The following is a 21,391-nucleotide window of genomic DNA, read 5'->3' as shown; positions in this document are numbered from 1 at the left end:
AATATTATGCCCCTAGAAATAATGAATCTTCGCCGGGTTTTTTCCCCACCAACAAGCAACATATGCTTTCTTTTGTAGAAATAAAACAAACCTGCTGGGGGCAGTAGGCGGGGATAGATAGTGTTGCAACGCGCCTCAGTTTTGAGCCACGAGAACATTAATGAGTCGCTTTTGGATTATTATCACTTCATCGACCTTTGCAATTGCACAAACCTGTGCTTTGCTATTTGCATTAAGGACAGTGAAGGGACCAACACTTTAAAAAAATCAAAACAGAAAGTAAGCAGTTATATTTACGGATACACTTCTAAGCCTTTGGGTGACATGCTTCAAGGAAACTGACGTTTATGCGTTCCGGACTTCTTCGTTATTTTTTTTTGCAGGCACGCGACTGCGAATCACATCTCACGATGGAATTACGGCGGAAAATGACATGCACCTTGCATTGATAAATATCGTCCAACTACCAACGCGACACCTTTACGGAAAGGGTAATCATGCATCGTCTCGGGGGTTTCTCCATTCTTTTATGTACACAATTAACGCAGCGTGTTGCAGTTAATTCATTCACTCTCAAGATGCCAGAAATCGTGCTCAATTTTGATGGGAAAGTGAAATGCTGAAATGATTCCTGCTCCAACAACATATCGGCCAGTATAAATGCCATTTTATATCACACAGACATGCCAGATTTACTGATGCGAGCTTTAGGCAAGACTGCACGGGTTAAAAAATAAAGGGGGGGGGGGGGGGAGGGGATGGGAGGGGGTAGAGATAACATTGCTGTCGATGACGGTAAAAACACAGCTCTTAAACAAGCAGTCTGAATCAGCATGCGCTCAGTGCAACATTTTGCTTCTGTCCAGCGCATCACCCACTTACCTTTGTAGGTGAAACGGCGTTTTAAAAAAATCTGCAGTTATTCTATTTCGCTAGATCCGAAATCAGTTGAATCCTACCATTCGAGTTAAAAACAATGGTAATGGTTGAGTCACAATGTTTGATGCAGGTCCAGTGGAATTGTGTGTATTCTGTGCAACAGGGCTCGCGTCAGCTCTGAGTTATGGGGGTACTGCTAAAGCAGGAGCGAATCTCAGCGTCAGTCCCTGTGAATCATACACTCCATATATTCGTTTTCTTTTAGAAGTAGTAACGTGGTTAGTTGATGTCATATGGTTTGAGTCTGCGCGGCTAAAAGAAGTCCGCCTCCCGTTAAGGATCTGCTGCTGCCTGAGATGGTCAGTTTTAGCCGCGCTGCAACGATGGGACATAAATGTACGCTGTCAGATGCAAGGGAAAGGAAACGTGCAAACATTCCGATTTCACAGCACTTCATCTTAAAACACTTCCACGCCATTCATGATAGAATATTCAACGTGATTATTATTAGGAATTCCGCTACTATGTCAATATCAATCGCATCTTTGACAATTACATTTATTTTTTTGAAATTGTATCTACATATATCTCAGTCACAAGGTCAACATATTTGCACATGCTTTTATTGGAGGAACTTGCTATGCCAACATGTGAAAATATAAGAATCCTTTACTGCCAGACACTCACATTTCCTAAAAAAACGTTTCTTTCATTTATAGTTTAGGTCTAAATAAATTGTGCGTGAAACCGTTCAATGTTTAACGGGAAAGTGTTAAGTCAAAGTAAGCCAATGTGTCGGTATGTTACATAATAGAGCATTCAGATCACGTATGACATGTCGACGCCTGGAATATGAGGAAACGTTTTGTTATTGTGAAAAATATCAGACTGAAATTAGCCTGTTAATGATTTCTATAAAAAGTAGATTCTCAAATAAAGGCTGTTTTCTCTGATAACCTTAAAAGACGATATTGGAATAAAGAAGATTCCAAACAAGGTTTTAAATCGCTATTTAGATCATTAAAATCGGCAAGATTGAAAATAACGTTTTGAACAATATTTACTCATGAAGTGAAAAAGATGTTCGTTATCATTTACTTGTGCCAGTATATTTAGGGCGTGCAGGTTGCATTTGGAATCAGCATTAGGCATGGAGGGTTAGCTTATGGGGTCTTGAACGCTTAAAATACATTTTACAACAGAATAGTGCAGTTAAGAAAAATCTATGTTGTTTTCTTTCTACATCTGTCATAGTAATCCGGAGTGAAAATAGTCATTTTATATGAACCATTGGGATAATTGAAGTTGTTTGTTTCCAATTACATTTTCATTATTTTATTTTTCATTTATGTTTCTATTAACTTTATTACTTATGAGAACATGATATAAAGTATTTTCTAATTAAATGGACATCAGAACCAAAAATCCTCAGCTGTTTCAAGTGTTCAAAACATAAACATTAAAAGAGGAACATTAACAATGGAGATGGTCAGAGTATCCACTTCTAGATTGCTAAGAAGTAACTTCCACCTTGTAGTCTTACGAGAATGATGTAACTGCAGAGCAGAGTGGTATAATATGTGATAGACATTGTCTCCAATTGTTTAGCCTTTACAGATTCAAACATTAGTCAGTCTGATGTGTAACCAAGTTGAAAGGGTACTAAGAACATCTCTTGGATTAGTGGAAATGCACAGAAGTCGATCATTCATGGATCTGTGGTGGACTCCTAAAGTTCAAAAGAATATATCCATTCCAGTCTGTGAGGCCCAGAACTATTTGTAAATAATCCAGATTCAGTTTTTGTACAACTGCACCAAAACTCCTTTATGTTTTGCATCAGTTTAAATTATGAACATTTTATCTGCTGTTTTGAATATATTTTGTACTTGACTGATAGGTTTTGATGCGGCAGTTGTCGGGCTTCATTCATGTGTTCCTCAATCTCTGAATCTCTGCAGTTTACAGCACTTTGCCATTTATAAAAACACCCCATTCTATCCATTTGGTCAAAAACAATTGTAACATCTGGTTTATTTTGGACAGTTTGATTGGTCACATTAAAAAAGATTTTTGTTGATATATAATTCTTTGATCCTGCCTATATAACTTATTTTACCACCCATTCTCTTGTTATTGACAACAATTCATCATGTTATCTAAATCGTTTTTTAAATTGAGGAGACTGTTAGAGATTGTAGCGAAGATTGAAGTGGCATTCCATAAGTCACTTTCAATCAGTTTTAAAATCTAGCTATTATTCCTAAACTAGATACCTAAAATCGATGTTCTACCAATCGGTGGTAGCCAGTGCCATCTTCTTCGCTGGGACAACAGGATTAACAAGCTCATCCGGAAGGCTGGCTACGTCCTGGGAACGGAGTTGGATTCATGGGAGGTGGTTCAAACTGCGGAGTACAGTACAGCTCCCCCCCCTCCATGACACACTGGTCAACCTGAGGAGTACCTTCAGCAACAAACTGGTTCCACCAAGATGCAGGACAGAACGCCACAGGAGATCCTTCTTCCCTGTGGCTATCAAACTAGACTACTCCTCCCCCTTCTGTCATAGGGTAAACTGACTCCCCTCCCCCCTCCCCCTCCCCAATCTGCATCCCCAATCCTTTCCACTCATCACTTTAAGTTCATGTTTCATGCATCTTGTGTTTGACTGTTGGCAGATCAATTTCCCTCCTGGGATAAATAAAGTTCTATCGTATTGTATTGTAAACTCTGGGCTCAAAATATTTTCAGAGGGGCACCTTCTTGTGAATTTTATCATCTGAATTTCTATCGTTTGTGCATGGCTTTTGCCGTTTTCAAAATTTGTGCTGTGTCCAGCAATAGAGGTCTGTAGTGAGACCTGGCAAAACATGACCATTTCCTATATTTTGAAACCTACTTGGTGAAGGCAAACACTATCGATGAAATTCACTATTGGCTTTTACAGCCTTTTGTGAAATGAAACAAATGGCAGTTGAAGATCAGAACCTCATACATGATCTATCAAGCTCCAGTGATCCATATTGTATATGCTTCTGACACCTGTATTATCCACAAGGCACTAGAAATTCACCACCAATGCCGGCTCCACAAAATCCACCAAATTCATTAAAAGGACCCGCAAGACCAATATCCTTACTGTTGAGACCATAATTACACCAGGTAAGCTATTTTGGGCAGGCACGTTATTTGCAAGTCTGACAGCAGATTCTAGAAAACAGGCACTCTATTCCATGCTTTGTCATAGAAAAAGATTACTAGATGAACTGAGGAAAAGAATCAAGGAGATACAAGGAACTGCAGATGTTGGTTTAAAATAATAGCAAGTGCTGGAGTAACTCAGTAGGTCAGGCAGCATTTCTGGACAACATCTATAGGTGATACTTCAAACCAAATGTTGCAGGCCCGAAATGTCACCTATCCATGTTCTCCAGATATGTTGCCTGTCCCGCTGAGTTACTCCAGCACTTTGTATCTTTATAACGAATTAAGGATATGTACAAAACCTCCTTCAAGAAATGCCACATTAATATCCCCCCTGACTTTTGGGAATCTCTGGCCCATGAGAATTCAAAGTAAAGAAGGAACACTTGGAATGATATCAGAAACCTCTAGGCTGTACAACATAACGGCCCTATGTACGATTAAAGGAATGAAGCAGCTCACAAACCACCCACCCACTGCCCGGTCAGCCACAACCTGCCCCATCTGTGAAAGAGTCAAGGGTTATGGGGAGAAGGCAGGAAAACTGAGTTGAGAGGGATAGATCAGCCATGATTGAATGGAGGACCAGACTAGATGGGATAAATAGCCTACTCTGCTCCTATGACTTATCAACTCACGTGTCTGACTAGAAGTAAGTCATCCTCAATCGTAAAGACTGGAGAAGAAACTATTAATTGTGCAAAATACATGCATATATTGGAGGCCCTTAGGTGGGGTGTGCATGGCACTGAACTTAGAATCATAGAGTCATACAATGTTGCAACAGACAATTCGGCCCACCACATCCACCCATCTATATTCATCCCATCTTTCAGCTCCTGGCTTGTCGCCTTCTATGCTGAGGGGGATTCAAGTGCTTGTCTGGACACAAACATTTAGACAGGCACAAGGATAGGACAGGTTTGGAGGGATATGGGTCAAACGCAGGCAGATGGAACTAGTGTAGATGGAATATTTTGGTTGGTGTGGGCAAGATGGCCAAAGGGCCTGTTTCCACACTATGATTCTATGACTTCTTATAATTGATGTCAGCAACTCTGCTTCCACTGCGCTCTCAATGTATTCCAAGTACTCATCATTTTCTTGGTGAAAAAAATTACCTCAGATCCCCTCTAAATCTCTTACCTATTATCCTAAGATTATGTCTTCTGGTTTTACCTTGACAGATGTTTTCTGTGTTCACTTTCTTCACTCACCTTGCTGCCAACATCACTCAAGCTATCTACTGAACTGTGATCCTGAACAACCCCATGAATTTAACTAATCGTATCCCACCCCCATACCTAAATAAGAAAGTGCACGCAAGGTTTAAGAGGATGGCATTAGATTGGGGCTTTGAGAGAGAATTTGGAGTATTGCGTGCAGATCTACTGTCCTATTACAGGAACAATGCATGGCTTTGGAAAGGATGCAGAGGAGTTTAACCAGAATGATTCCTGGATTAGGGGGTATTAACTACAGGGATACATAGTACAGACTTGGATTGTTTTCTCTGGAACAATGGAGATTGAGGGGAGAACTGATAGAAGTATATAAAATTATGAGAAGCATAGATAGGATAGACAGCCAGAACCTTTTTCCCAGGATGTAAAAATCAAATATTAGAGGGCATAGCTTTAAGATGAGAGGGGGAAAGTGTAATGGGGTTGTCTGGAGCAAGTGATGGTGGTTGAGGCAGATGCAATATTGACGTTTAAGTGACTTTTGGACAGGCATATAGATATGTAGAGTGTGTCAGGAAATGGATTTTGGGCAGGCAGATAAGAATTGGTTTTGGCATCATGTTCAGCATGGACATTGTGGGTCGGATGGCCTGTACTTGCATTGTACTGTTCTATGCGCTGAGTTATATAACCCTTACAATCGTTGTCTCTGTTTCTTCAACCGTACAGACTCCGGCTCCAATGCTCAGCAATGCAGATCCACTGGATAAAAGACTATTGTGTTTAACGAATCATTCTTGAATCAAGAGAGGTTTGGAAGATTATGGCTATATCTTCTGCAACATATGTCTGCTTCCTTTAAAACACAAAGTTTGAAGCTGTTTGGTCCTGTCTTTGCATTATTTTTTATCTAATTCTCTTTTCTTGCTTATGTTAACTTCAGTGAGTTCCAGTCCTTGATTTACCATCAGTTTCTCTGGCACATTGGAAATGGTATTCTCATCCTTTAACATCAAGTTTAGCAAAGGGTAATTATTTAACATTTGGCATGTACTTATTCCCATTTGCATTGCTTTTAAAGAAGCAAGATTACCAGAACCTAGCCTAAACTTCTAAAATAACCATGGAGATCTTTGTTAATCTTGTTATCATCTCTAGGTATTTTCTAGTTTTCCTTTTATGCCATTGTGACTTATTTTTCTAATCCTATTTTGTTCAAATCACATCTCTCAATCTCTTAGATGTTCGACTATTCTTTCAAAGACGTTTACTTGATCTTTGCTTTGATTTTACATTCTCTCTCATTTTTGGTTGATTATGCCTATTTTATTTGGTTAATAGAGCTCTTTACCTAGAGTGTAAAATATTAGTTCTGTATTAACTGAAATTCATTTTTGATTGCTTCCTATGATTCATCTGTAGTTTAATCCTATAACAGATTCGGTCAGTTTTCTGGTGCCTGTAATTGTGTTGAATTTCCTCTTCTCAACCCATATTTTTGCATTTTCATGCAAATGTTGGAACTTTATATCAGTTTTGGATAAGAGTTCCATTATTGTTAGATAGTTAACTAAATCTGGTGCACTACTCATTACTAAAACTAATAGGAGCTACTTTCTTGTTGGTCCCAGAATATGTTGCTCTCATATAATGGCTTGAAGGCACTAAGGATATTCACTACCTTTTGACTTGAGCTATTCTATTCTTTCCAATTTAAATGAAAATTCATGCCTTTTAATAAAATAAGTTTGGTTTTGCTTCAAGCATTATGATCTCTGAATTAATACATTTTGGTACCAACAGGAACTCTGCAGGGTCTCGACCCGAAACGTCACCCATTCCTTCTCTCCCGAGATGCTGCCTGACCTGCTGAGTTACTCCAGCATTTTGTGAATAAATTGATTTGTACCAGCATCTGCAGTTATTTTCTTATATCCCATTAAAGTTTTATGCCTACTCTTATCTTGTTCGCTTCTGGCTGTTAGTTTAATTTTCAGCAGATAATATGCATGCATTGATCAGGAGCCACAATATAATCACTGGCAAAGAGTTTCACAGGTAATTTGTCCTTTTTATCATCACACCTAATGTTTTCATCAGAAGTCATCAAGTTTCAGGGTTGGACAACTTCACAACCCACTCCTTTAATAACATCTGATAGTTATGGTGAAGCAGAATATTTGAATGAATAATCCTATGAATTAATGGGTACAATTCTAAGGAATTGAATGAATATACTATTACCTAATAACTGACAATTTCTTTGTAGTTTTGGCTTCAGGGTGGCTCTCAGACTGATCTAAGCTAGTGAATCCTATTAAAAATGATGGACTTACACCATGCCAAGGGCAAATTATCCAGTGAGTTAAAGTGATGGAAGCCAAAAAAAACAACACATCCCTACAATGACAAAACGACTTCCCTCTTTCTAGCATCTTTAAAACAGCAGTAATGTCCCAAAGTGCTTGATAAGATTCAGCCATATATCTGGATAGATGCTCAAAACTTATTTGATGAGGTGAGCTATAAAGAAGCCACAAAGGAAAAAACAGAGGTAGCGATTGTTTACGATAAACAGATTCCTTTAAAATCTTTTCCCCTTCACCTTGAACCTATGTCCTCTGGTCCTCGATTCCCTTACTCTGGGCAAGAGATTCTGTGCATCTACCCGATTTATTCCTCTCATGATTTTATACACCTCTATAAGATCGCCCCACATCCTCCTGCACTCCAAGGAATAGAGACACAGCCTACTCAATCTCTCCCTATAGCTCAGACCCTCTAGTGTGGGAACATCCTTGTAAATCTTCTCTAAACCCTTTCAAGCTTGACAATATCTTTCCTATAACATGGTGTACAGAACTGAACACAATACTCTCAATGGGGTCTCACTAATGTATTACACAACTGCAACATGACCTCCTAACTTCTATACTCAAAACTCTAACTGATGGTCAATATGCCAAAAGCCTTTTTGACCACCTTATCTACCTGTGACTTGACCTTCAAGGAACCATGCACCTGCACGCCTAGATCCCTCTGCTCTGCAGCACTCCCCCAAGGCTTACCATTCACTATTTAGGTCCTGCCCTTGTTAGACGTCCCAAAATGCAACACCTCACATTTCTCTGTATTAAATTCCATCAACTCATATTCCAATGTTTAAATGCTTTACCAATGCCTTCCCACAGATTTGCTCAAGTTTAATTGCAGAATAATGGAGACACAAGGAACTGCAGATGCTTGAGCAAAACAGTGTTAGAGTAACTAATCAGATAATGCAGCAACCGTGGAGCAAATGTATCGACAACAGTTTGGATCAAGTTCTCTTTTAAAACCAAAATAGCAGAGATGCTGAAGATCTGAAATCTGCGAGAAATATTTAGACATTTGTTGAGATAGAAACAGTTAATGTTCCAAGTTGATTCCTTTTCATCAGAACTAGTGATAAATTTTAGATTACAGATCAAAATAAATGTTAATTCATTTTATCTACACGTTTGTCTGATCTACTGAGTATTTCCAGAATTTTCTGTTTTTATTTAAGTTTGCTCTCTTTTCTGCCTCCGTTACTTTTAATTTTGATGCCACTGTATTCCGTTTCTCTATTCCTGTATTTCTCTTTTCCTAGGTTCCATTTTCTTAAGCTTCTTTCTTTCTCTAATTGTTAACTATTCAAATGGGGAATAATGTGATGAGGGAATGAATCATCTTTAGGTGCTGCCTTTGTGATACTGGACCAAAGAGCAGTCTTGTTTGTAATGTCGTCAAGTCAAGTTTATTTGTCACATACACATACAAGATGTGCAGTGAAATGAAAGTGTCAATGCCTGTGGATTGTGCATTTAAAAAAAAAAAAATTACAATTACAGCATAAAAATTAAAATTAATACAGATCATCACTGTTAGTAATGATCTAGGGCATGGATAATATTTTCAGGTAACAATCCTGATACAGTCGAAGAAGAATGACACTCAGGAATACAAGGATGGAAGTGGAAGAGGGCAAGACATTTGGATTAGTTTGCAGTTGAATGAATAGTTGTGAAATTTACACCTTGTATCCCAAATTCTGGTTAATAACAAGAAAAACAAATATTTCCCAGAGGAATGGGAAAATGCATGATACAATCTCTGAAAATAAATAAAGAACCTGATTAAGTGTGGGAACTGGCTTTTTAAATACATACTTGGCCTAGATGTGGAAAGAAGAGCGGGAAAGAATTGTGGTAAGATTGATGGGGTGAAAAATAAGCAGAATCAGCAAAGAAAATCACCAAGTCAAGTCGAGTTTATTGCCATAAGCATAAAGACGGTGAGGTACAAGTACAATGAAAATCTTGCTTGCAGCAGCATCACAGGCGCATAGACACTACATAGAAACATAAAATTATACATAAATTACTTGCAAATTCTACATATTGATCTCTGGTAGTGTAATGCTAACGTGCCTGAGAAAGATCAGAAAGGAAAAAAAAGTTGACAGAATAATTTGTCTTGAATACTAAGTAGTAAAAATCAAGTAGGACAAAGTTATCTGCTTAATGGAAATTATGACAGATCAGATAACATAGAATCCAAACTTATAGTTCCCCAGCCCCGCACGGCCCGATTCTACCTCCTACCCAAAATCCATAAACAGAACTGTCCCGGCAGACCCATTGTCTGCCTGCTCATGTCCCACCGAACTTATTTCCACCTACCTCGACTCCATCCTATCCCTCCTGGTTAAATCCTTCCCCACCTACGTCCAAGACACCTCACACGCTCTCCATCTCCTCGATAACTTCCGGTTCCCAGGCCCCCACTCCCTCATCTTTACCATGGATGTCCAGTCACTCTACACTTCCATCCCCCACAAGGATGGTCTCGAAGCCCTCCGTTTCTTCCTCGACCGTAGAACCAGCCAATCCCCATCTACCAACACTCTCCTCCGCCTAGCAGAGCTGGTTCTTACCCTCAACAACTTCTCCTTTGACTCCTCCCACTTCCTCCAAACCAGAGGCATAGCTATGGGCACTTGCATGGGCCCTAGCTATGCCTGCCTCTTTGTCGGGTGCGTCGAACAATCCATGTTCCGGGCGTACATCGACCCCATCCCCGAACTCTACCTCCGCTACATCAAAGACTGCATTGGTGCTACCTCTTGTACCCATGCAGAACTCACTGACTTCATACACTTCACTTCCAATTTCCATCCTGCCCTTAAATATACCTGGACTATCTCCGACATCTCCCTCCCGTTTCTGGACCTCACCATCTCCATCACAGGAGACAGACTAGTGACGGACATTTACTATAAACCCACTGACTCTCACAGCTATCTGGACTACACTTCTTCCCACCCGGTCCCCTGCAAAAAGACTATCCCCATCTCCCAATTCCTCCGTCTACGCCGCATCTGCGCCCGGGATGACGTGTTTCACACTAGGGCATCAGAGATGTCCTCATTCTTCAGGAAACAGGGCTTCCCCTCTTCCATTATAGATGAGGCTCTCACTAGGGTCTCTTCTACATCCCGCAGCTCCGCTCTTGCTCCTCCTCCTCCCACTCGCAACAAGGACAGAATCCCCCTCGTTCTCACCTTCCACCCCACCAGCCAGCGGATCCAACAAATCATCCGCCAACATTTCCGTCACCTCCAACGGGACCCCACCACTGGCCATATCTTCCCATTCCCTCCCCTCTCTGCGTTCCGCAGAGACCGTTCCCTCCGTAACTCCCTGGTCCACTTGTCCCTTCCTACCCAAACCACCCCATCCCCGGGCACTTTCCCCTGCAACCGCACGAGATGCAACACCTGTCCCTTTACCTCCCCCTCAACTCCATCCAAGGACCCAAACAGTCTTTCCAGGTGAGACAAAGGTTCACCTGCACCTCCTCCAACCTCATCTATTGCATCCGCTGCTCTAGATGTCAACTTATTTACATCGGCGAAACCAAGCGCAGGCTCGGCGATTGCTTCGCTCAACACCTGCGCTCGGTCCGCATTGACCAACCTGATCTCCCGATGGCCGAGCACTTCAACTCCCCCTCCCATTCCCAGTCTGACCTTTCTGTCATGGGCCTCCTCCAGTGCCATATTGAGGCCCACCGGAAATTGGAGGAACAGCACCTCATATTTCGCCTGGGCAGCTTGCAGCCCAGTGGTATGAACATCGACTTCTCCAACTTTAGATAGTTCCTCTGTCCCTCTCTTCCCCTCCTCCTTCCCAGATCTCCCTCTATCTTCCTGTCTCCACCTATATCCTTCCTTTGTCCCACCCCCCTGACATCAGTCTGAAGAAGGGTCTCGACCCGAAACGTCACCCATTCCTTCTCTCCTGAGATGTTGCCAGACCTGCTGAGTTACTCCAACATTTTGTGAATAAATACCTTCGATTTGTATCAGCATCTGCAGTTATTTTCTTATACTACTTTAGATAACATAGGGATGTTCATATACCATTAACTTTATACTTGGTGAAATAAAAACAATGAATAAAAATTTTACTTAATGTCGGTGAACACATATTAGACTCGTTATCTTGTCTATGTTGGGAAGTTGGTGTCAATTTTCAACTGGAACAAAATGAGTATTGCAGATCATCCATTCATTATAGAAATTAGCTATTTTATTTTTTACAGTAGAAAAAAGCAAGAAATATGTTCAAACTGATAGTCTGACATGTTAATTGATTTTCTTTCCACATAATCTGCCTGACCAGTTATTTCCTACATTTTCTGTTTTTATTTTATTTTCCATACTAGACATCAATAGAATTCGATGCAATGTAGCATGAGTGCATATTTCAGTAAAAGGAAACTATTGTGAAGCCTGACAGTCATACTGCATCGAGACATGCTCACTGAGTATACACTAGTCATTAAGATTTCATTTACACTAATCGTACAACAATCCCATTTTATTCTCCCCACAGAAGGCAGTGGAGGCCAATTATCTGGATGCTTTTAAGAGAGAGCTAGATAGAGCTCTTAAAGATAGCGGTCAGGGGGTATGGGGAGAAGGCAGGAACGGGGTACTGATTGTGAATGATCTGCCATGATCACATTGAATGGCAGTGCTGGCTCAAAGAGCCGAATGGCCTACTCCTGCACCTATTGTCTATTGTCATGCCAATCAACTGCACAGATGTATCAGTCACCTACAAACTATGCCATTTACAGTGATTAATTTACCTAACAATATGCACGTTGTTGTAGGAGAAAACTGGAGCACCTAGTCACCCTCGTAGCTATTGGAAGAATGTGCAAACTGTACAGACAGTACTGGAGGTCGGGACTGATCCCAGATTGCATGAGGTGTTACACAGCAGCTCTACTAGGTGCACATTTGTGTCTGTAAAACCTCTGACAATAGCATGAAAATCTACAATGACTATCGAATAGATGTGAAACCTCATATGGATTCACGATATTGACAGCCTGCACTCGAGAATTGTTCATCAATCTGTATATTATTGTCATGTGTACCAAAGTACAGTGACAAGCTTTTTTGTTGCATGCTATCCAGTCAAGGAAAAGACTATACATGATTACAATCAAGCCATCCACAATGTACAAATACAGGATAAAGGGTATATCATTTAACGTATGATAAAGTCCTATTAAAGATTGTTCAAAAGGTCTACATTGAGATAGATGGGAGATCAAGACTGCACTTTAGCTGGTGAGAGGACAGTGCCTGATAACGGTTGGGAAGAAATGTCCTTGAATCAAGAAGTATGCGTTTACAAACTTTACCTCTTGCCTGATGGGAGAGGGGTCTCATCTGCTAGTCCTACCTGTTAGTTATAGATTATTGTCAAACCTTAAAAATTCAAGATACTTTAGAATTATTTGAATGTACAGAGATATGCTTGTACTGGCTCTTGATGTTCTACTCATGTCAAGTCTCTAAATTATTTCAAGAGCATTCTGATCACTCTTTTATCATATTCAATAACATGTATTTGCTGAATCAGGTTAGCTGATATGCATGGTTTCAGATTTCTAACACTTTTTTGTTTTTGGCATGCTTGGAGAAAATCATTTTTACCAAGCAGTTCTGAAGAGTGAAAATGTCTGACTCTTGCATATTGTTAATTGAACACTAGATGGCCCCTGATGGGAATATGTACTCTATGTACTAGCAATTAAAGTTTAATAATGGCTTCATTATTCTTTGAATGGAAGTCTATAGACTTTGGGAATAAACAGTTAACTATTACTACAATGAATTTATTTTCACATTACAGGAAAGTAAATATGAAAACAGTGGAGTGTTCCAATTTTTCCTTTTAGTTTTCTGCTATCAATCTTGGACAATTTCCTGAGTCTTCAGGAATAATGATAAATTTCCAAAAGTAAAATACTGCAGATGTTTCCTCCACATGCAACTTGCCCATTTAACTCCTTCCTTCTTATCATCCTGGGACCCAAAGACTCTTCCAAGTAACCAGCAATTTACTTGTACTTCTTTCAACTGAGTAAACTGCATTATTTCTCACAATGTGGTGTGCTGTTAACTGGGGAAACCAATGTAGATTTGCAGGACAACTCTGTTCTGACTGCAAGAATGACCTTGAGTTTCTCCATCACACTTCCTTATTTCTTTCACCTTTCCATCAAAGCCCAACGTAAGCTTGGCGAAGAACATTTTATCTTCTGACTCAACACATTACAATCTTCAGGGCACAAAAAAGAATTCAACAATAAGTTTTAATTTTCTTTCAACAATTTCCCTTAGTAAATTTGTTATTTATGAAAACATTGGACTTGGTTGAAATGGAGGAGAGGGGGAGCAGTTTATTTCATCAGACAGTCACGAGGAAGGGTAAAGATCACAGAATTCTATTCAATGAAACAGAGTAGGGAACACAACATCCTGTTCTGCCAACAATAGGTTTTAATAGGCATGGCCACTACGTTCTTGTTTATGACTCATACTAGTTTAGTTTCAGAAAATCATACTTGCAGCATTAACTCACGATCTAATTTGGTACTTGTTTCTTAAGACAATTGTCCACTTAAAAATAGAGAAATCAAAACATGAACTATTTCAGTTTTAAATGGGAATTCTAAATTTGAAAAATGCACTGTTAGTACCCATGTAGGTAATTATATGGTGCTTTTTTTGGATACTCTTTTAATTTATAACCTTTGGAGAAAAAAAACAAAAAAACATTGTTTTGCCGAGATCAACAATCAAAAAGGAATAAACTGCGATTAATTGCTTAGGAATGAGCAAGGTTTGTATAATTATACTGCCATTTTTAATTAATTGCTAAACTGCAAATATCGAACAAGGGGTAAGTGAATGCCAAATGTTACAAGAATTAAATGAAAGTTGAAAAAAGAAACATGGATATATTGGCTAGGAATAAAGTGAATTTGTAAAACATAATGAATGCTAATTTGTTTGTGTGTTTGGATAATATGAGAACAGTGGCAAATGGTTAAAACGAAAGTGAGTAGGAGGAAGTGAAATGTAGATGAGGAATTAATAAGCTTTTTACAGTTTTGACAAGAGTTTATTGAAGGGTGGTGATCGGAAAGGTTTTATATCCATATTAAGGGAAGCCATCCATCCATCCATCCATCCAATACTTACATGACACCCGAGTCGGGGGAGTTCAATTTAAAGTACTTAAGTGCGCAGAACAAATGGGTCCATGCCTGTGCAGTTGAGGCCTGTTGAACCCAATGGGTCCGAGCCTGTGCAGTTGGGGGCCCGTTGATGTTGAGGGGGGATGGGGTGGGTGAGTGCGATGGGGGGAGAGGAGTGGGGGGGAAGGGGAGGAGTGGGGGGGAGGGGTTGGGGAGGGGGTGTGGTGGAGGGGAGTGGGAGGTACTGTGGGTGGGGGGAGTGGGGAATGGGGGGAGGGGAGAGAGTGGGTGGAGGGGAAGGGAGGAGGGGGGATGAGGGGCGATGAAGTGGGTGAGTGGGTAAGGGGGGAGGATGGGGGCATAAGGGGGGTTGAGGGGGAATGGAGTGGGTGAGGGGATGGTGCTAGACCAATGCAGGAGAAGCTTTGGGTCCACAGCTCACTCTGGTTGCAACACTGGCGGCACGGGGCCGAGTTGAGTGGCACTCTCTCCCCTTCCCTGTCCCCCCTCATCCGCCCACGACCCCGTGCAACAATCCCCGCCCGGCAACGGGCTTTGTCAGTTGGAGAGGGTTGCCCCAGGAGAGGCCCGCAGGAGAGATTTGAACCCAACGGGTCTACCTCAGTCTAGTTAAAATATTAAAAAAGAATGCTAATCGAAATCATGACATGGCTTTTCAGAAATGAATCAACCTTAAAGTGTATCCTTTTAGGATTATCTTAGAAATAATACTAAAAGGAATCAGGGATGTAAAATAGGGCACATTAATTTAGTCGTCTAATTGAAATAAATATATCTGTAAAATTAAATTGAACAAATCTTCTACTTGAAAATGATTTATACATTGGGTCAGTAGTCTCATGAAACATATTTCTTCTTTGATATATTGGCATGTTGCAATTCAAAATGTAAATTAGTTCTCTCCTTAAACCCAGATTTTCATATTAGCTGAGGAAAAACATGTTGATCATAATTTCAATACACTTTAAAAAGAGATTAAATATTCCACATCCACGACAAGATATTTTTCCAGTAAAGTAGAACCCACAAAAGTTAGTATTCCCATGAACTAAATATCCCAATTTAACATTTCATTTCTGAAAAAAAACAATTTTGCACAACAAAATATGAGCCATGATGAGGCTATTTAACTCAAATCATTTGCCCCTTCTGCAAATCATTGACGCTGATCAAGATTCAGCTTCCTAAATTGAAAGTCAGGAGGAAACATTCTGTGTGCAAAATTTCTGCCAATTAACAATTAAACGAATTGCCATTTCATTTCCAAAACCATTCTCCAATTTTAACCTTAGTCTGTCGCGTTTCACGGAATGTAACAATTCTTCTTTGATGCCACTAGTGTGCTATTGTTGTTTCTTACTTAACCATTTCGGAATATAATCCTTTTTCTTATCAAATATATACCCAGCATATTTATGATTTAGTTCCAGAGGCCAAACCATGTTCAGCATTCAAACATGATTTATTTATTTGTGTCATCACACAACTGTTTGCCAATAGCGAGCAAATTTTAGTGCCACGTCGTTGGCCTCTGCAAGATCCTGTACAGTGCATGTATCATGCAGCATGTCACAGCTCAGATGTTCCATAGTCTGGTGGCCCCATCCGCACTCGCAGTCTGCCACTTCTTCAGTATATCCCCACTGCAGCATGTTCGATTTTCTCCTCCCCATGCCTGTCTGCAGTCTGTTGAGATTGCGCCAGGTTATCCATGGTTGGTCGGAACCTGGTGGGAGTTTCTCAGAGGGATCGATTGCCATGTGAATGTCTTCCGGAGATTTCTCTAGTCTCTCTTCCCAGAGTTTGAGCCTTGAGCCTGAGACGATGCACTGCAGTCCAGGGGATTGACAGAAGAGAGGAAACTTCTGCATGATTTCAAACGCTGAGGTAGCAAAGGGTGGTCATGTTCTTTTTAACTGGCTACAGGTCTTCTGATTCCAGAAGGTGCAATGCCAGAGAGTCGGTAGATGTTGTCAGTCTTGGTAGGTATCATGTATCCACTGATGCAGCGACAGCTTGTGTTTAGAACAGGATCAATCTTCCTTGCATGAGCTGAGCACTCCCATACTGTGCAGGCATACTCAGCAGTGGAGAAGCAGAACCAGAGCTGTTGATCGGATGGTTTTAGAATTTGCTCCCCATTTTGAGGTACTCAGCTTGCTAAGAGTGCCCTAGCAGCTGCGGCTCACCTGCAGTCCATCTGTCTTTGTGTTTTATGTTGTTTTTTTGTCTTAATTATAGTGTTTAGATGTGATATAGTGCTTTTTGTGGTTATGTACTATGTGTGGGGGGGGGGGACGGACTGTAAAATTGTCTCTTCCGAACGGAGACCCGACCTTTTTTCTGAGTCATGTCTCTGTTCCCGCTGCGGCCTACCATCGGCTAAACACCTGGAGCTGGCGGCCTCCACCTGGGACCACCTGGGCTCTGGTTTGCACAGCCCGCGGACCGGACTTACCATCTGCGGAGCTGGCTGCCTTCGGAGGCTGTGGTGGCGTTGCGAGTGCGGCTGCAACTCTCCTTCGGAGGCTCCGGAGGGGGCCGCATGGACGTCGGAAGCTCGCAAGCCCCTGGGTGGGGGCCAACATCTGGAGTTCCGGCAGCGGCAGCGTCTTCGCCCGCCCTGAATCGCGGGGCTTGGGTCGGCCCGCCGCGGACCTTTCACCGTCCGGCGCGGCCTGAAATAGGCCGCGGGATTTTCTCCGCCCGGCGGGGGCTTCAATGTCGGGAGCCCCGACTGCCCCGACATGCAGCGGCAGCGTCTTCGCCCGCCCCGGATCGCGGGGCTTGGGTCGGCCCGTTGCGGAACTTTCACCGTCCGGCGCGGCCAAGATCGTGACAAACTTCAACAGCCTGACGCGGGAGAAGACGGCAGGGGAAGAGAAAAAACATTCTGGCCTTCCATCACAGTGAGGAGGTGACTGGAGGAGACTCACTGTGATGGATGTTTCCTTTTTTTTGTTTGTGTTGGTTGTGATTGTGTGTGAAATTGTTTTTTTTTATTGCTCTATTGGTGAATTGTGGGTGACCTTTCATTTCACTGCACATATTTTATGTGTATGTGACAGATAAACTTGAATTGACTTGACTTGATTTGATTTCTGGAACTGAATTTTCCTTTAAGCTTGGTGATATGTGCTGTGTAGGTCAGAGATCAATCAAGAGTCACACCGAGATAGACTGGACTGTCACAGTGCTCCAATCTGACTCCATTCCATATGAATGAATGAATGAATAGGGTAATTGGCCAAGTATGTACATATGCAAGGAATCTGCCTTCGCTCACAAATAACAACACAAACATACAGTTAACAATTAAGAATAAAGCATAACCACATCAAAACAATAAGGATACAACATTATGGTCTAAACATGTGGGTGAAAATAAACCAGAGCAAAAAAGAGACTACAGACTTTGGTTATTGAGTAGAACTACTACTCGTGGGAAAAAAAAGCTATTTTTATGTCTGGCTGTGGCTGCTTTGACAGTCCAGAGTCGCCTTCCAGAGGGAAGTGCTTCAAAGATTTTGTGGCCAGGGAGAGAGGGGCAGAGACACTTTCTTGAGGGAGGCCATTTTTCTGCCTGCGCCAGTGACTATTCTTTCCTGACAGCTCGACAAAGAATAGAATAGAATGCCTTTATTGTCATTGTACGAGCAGTACAATTAAATTGAAAGTGCTACATCTGAAACAGTGCGACAGTGCAAATCTTTCAAAAACAATCGCACAAACATAGGAACCAATACAATAAGTACCAATATCAATAAAGACCAATAAAAACTAATAAATAATAATAAATAATAAATTAGTTTTGCACCTAAGATGCTGTATATATTTTTAATAAGCATCTGTTTTCGACCAGTCTTCACCAGGTTGGTTAGACGCAAGTTGTGTGTCAAATTAAGTACTTTGTGTAGCAGTCGGCGATGGTTTACTGTATCATAAGCGGCTGAAAAGTCTACAAAAACAGCGCCTGTGATAACACCTTCCTGAAAGCCATCCTCTGTTTGTTGGGTGTGATTGAGAAGTTGACCTGTGCAGGACATCCCAGGTTGGACCCTGCCTGCTCCTTTATTAGGTTTGGCTCTATCACCTGGCCGAGGCGAGTCAAGATGAGTCGCTCAAACAGCTTGTAGGTGTGGCAAAGAAGTGATATTGGCCTGTAGTTCTTTGTTGTAGGATCTTTGCCTGGCTTCAGCAATGCTATGACATGTGCGCGATGCCAGATCTTTGGGATGTGACATCTCTCCATTCAGGTGTTAAACATGGCCAGCAACCACTGTTTTGCAGTTGGTCCAAGGTACTTGATCTGTTCAGTCATGATGTTAACCAGACCTGCAGCTTTACCTATTTTGGACGTGCAGATAGCAGCATCTAGTTCTTTCATTGTGAAAGGCTGACACAGTTGTGGGTTATCAGAGTTACCTTCATAGCACTGCTGGGGTTTCTGCTTTGTCACTGGTGAGTCAGTTTTGCCATTGAGTAGGAGTTGGTGTACTACTTAATTAGCAGTAGGCCGATCAGTATGGAGCGACTTGGTCTTCTTTGGGTCCTTGTCAATCCGATTGAGAGTGGCCCAAGCTTTCTTGCTGCTGTGTGTCATATCCACAGATTCAATCAGATCCCGCCACGACTTGCGCCGATCAGATGCAATAGCTGCAGTAAGAGCTTCCCCGGTGACTATAGTATCAGCAGAAATGGGGTCGGCTTCATACTTCTCCTTGTATAAGGCATATAATGCAGCAGAATCAGGGGAAGGCCAGGCACATATTCCTTGCGGCAGCCTCGAGCGATATGTCTTCTCGACAACTTCCATATTCTTAGCACGAATTGGTCATATGCTTCAAGTGCAGACTCCAAATCCCCAATTGACTGGTCAAGGTCCGTAGCAAAGCCCTGCCAGTCTGCCTTTTTGAAGTTGAAACGCCTTCATAGAGGTTTTATCTCAGGTTGGACAACAGCTTGAAGTTGGATCCCTATTGGGCGATGTTGGGATTTGGGAATGGGATCTAGGACAAGTTTGGAGCTCATGGGCGCTAGGATGGAACTGACAAAAATTAGGTCTGGGTTATATCCCCTTCTCATCGTCCACTGTTGAATGGCCGTGGAAGCTTAGGGTCATGGATGAAATGGGGGTTCTGTGAGTCCATCCAGTTTTCCAACAGCTCTCCATTCTTGTCTGTATCTTGATAGCCCAATCGATTACTGTGACAATTAAAGTCTCCTATGAAGATTTTGTTTCTGCACTTACCAAACACATCAGGAGACATATGAAACTCCCAAGTGGGTGGTTTGCAGACAGAGGTGATCAAAATGTCTCCATCAACATGCACTGTCAATACTTCAATATCATTCTCAGCAAATATAGATGTGGAACAGACTGGGATGCCTAATTTGACAAAAATTGCACTTCCATACTGTTCATGTGGCCTTTCAACCACCAATCTCATGCCAGGAATATGGGGCCGGATGTCAAATGGGCCGCGATGAGCCTCTTGCAAACACAGAGCTTGACACTGATTTCTGACACAGATGTCACCTAGTAGCTCCTGTTTAACTGCTGAAATTCCTTCAACATTGAAAGATAGAACTGTGATTGCTGGTCCTGAAAAGGACCTTCTGTCTTGTTCTTGAGGTAACATTGCAGTTGGTAGCGATGGATAGTGTGTGGTACAGAATTCGCAGATACTTGTAGAATCTGACAGGGACCGCAACGAGAACGCTCCTGCTATGATCAAGTAGCCATATCAGAGCCAGCCAATAACTATCTCTGACAAGGGAGAATCTAACTATTTCCCTTTGATATCAAATGCATTGCCAAGACATTATTTCCCTCCATGAATGTGTTGATTACCACTGAGCAGACATTGAACTTGACCTCTCACTTAAATGCAAGAGCCTCAAACACAGACAAGAGGCTAAGTATCTTGCAGCAAGTGACTCTTCTTCTGAGTCTCCAAAGTCTTTCCACTAGCACCATGTTAAGTTCATTAGAGTGTGACTCTCTACATGCATGATGGGTCCAGCTCAACATTGCACAAGTTCATAACCATCCCAAATTAAGCAGTTCATCTTTTTGGCACTCCGTTGGTAAAGGAAACTTTAAACGCAAAATCGGGCAATGCAATCAAAACTTTATTTAAGAGCATCAAATACAGTGATCACTGGGAGCAATCTAGGAACAAAGATTTTCATCTCCTCTTTACATACAGAATTTTCCTTTGATGTGTTGTTTATTGTAGCAGGCACTTAAATATTTTTCCTTACGAGTAGTCTTACAATTATAAATCATGCACCTCCAAAAGACACAGAAGAGTAAACACAGCCCAATTCCACCCCATTACAGATAAGAAAATGTCCTGTTACCCTTATTTTATTGTTCTACGATTGCCATTTGTCCTTTAACAACAGAGAACAGAATCTGACTGAAGTAGACTGCAGTGTCAGTTGCACATGATCAGTTTCAACCTTTTTTAAAGCACAGAATTATTATAACCCATACGTCTACTACC

General features: G+C 41.4%; 1 protein-coding gene and 1 long non-coding RNA gene across 3 annotated transcripts in view; one reads left to right on the top strand and one right to left on the bottom strand.

The window, feature by feature from the left end:
* The window catches only part of vsnl1a (visinin-like 1a), a 90,533-nt gene extending 89,364 nt beyond the window's left edge, over nt 1-1,169 (bottom strand). Inside the window, exon 1 of the mRNA XM_078399284.1 lies at nt 883-1,169. The gene's annotated coding sequence lies outside the window, so the exon portion shown is untranslated. The remainder of the gene's footprint in view (nt 1-882) is intronic.
* The window catches only part of LOC144593553 (uncharacterized), a 44,934-nt gene continuing 23,692 nt past the window's right edge, over nt 150-21,391 (top strand). The window contains exons 1-3 of one of the 2 annotated variants that reach the window (XR_013547267.1): nt 150-279; nt 384-491; nt 3,152-3,490. This is a non-coding gene — a long non-coding RNA (uncharacterized LOC144593553). Of the gene's footprint in view, nt 280-383; nt 492-3,151; nt 3,491-21,391 lie in introns of those variants that run through there. The other variant, XR_013547266.1, reaches the window with a different exon arrangement.

The sequence above is a fragment of the Rhinoraja longicauda genome, chromosome 5 (genome assembly GCF_053455715.1).
Source record: "Rhinoraja longicauda isolate Sanriku21f chromosome 5, sRhiLon1.1, whole genome shotgun sequence".
NCBI classification, from domain to species: Eukaryota; Metazoa; Chordata; class Chondrichthyes; order Rajiformes; family Arhynchobatidae; genus Rhinoraja; species Rhinoraja longicauda.
Note: the sequence above shows the minus strand (reverse complement) of the source record. Positions and strands in the feature narration are given on the sequence as shown.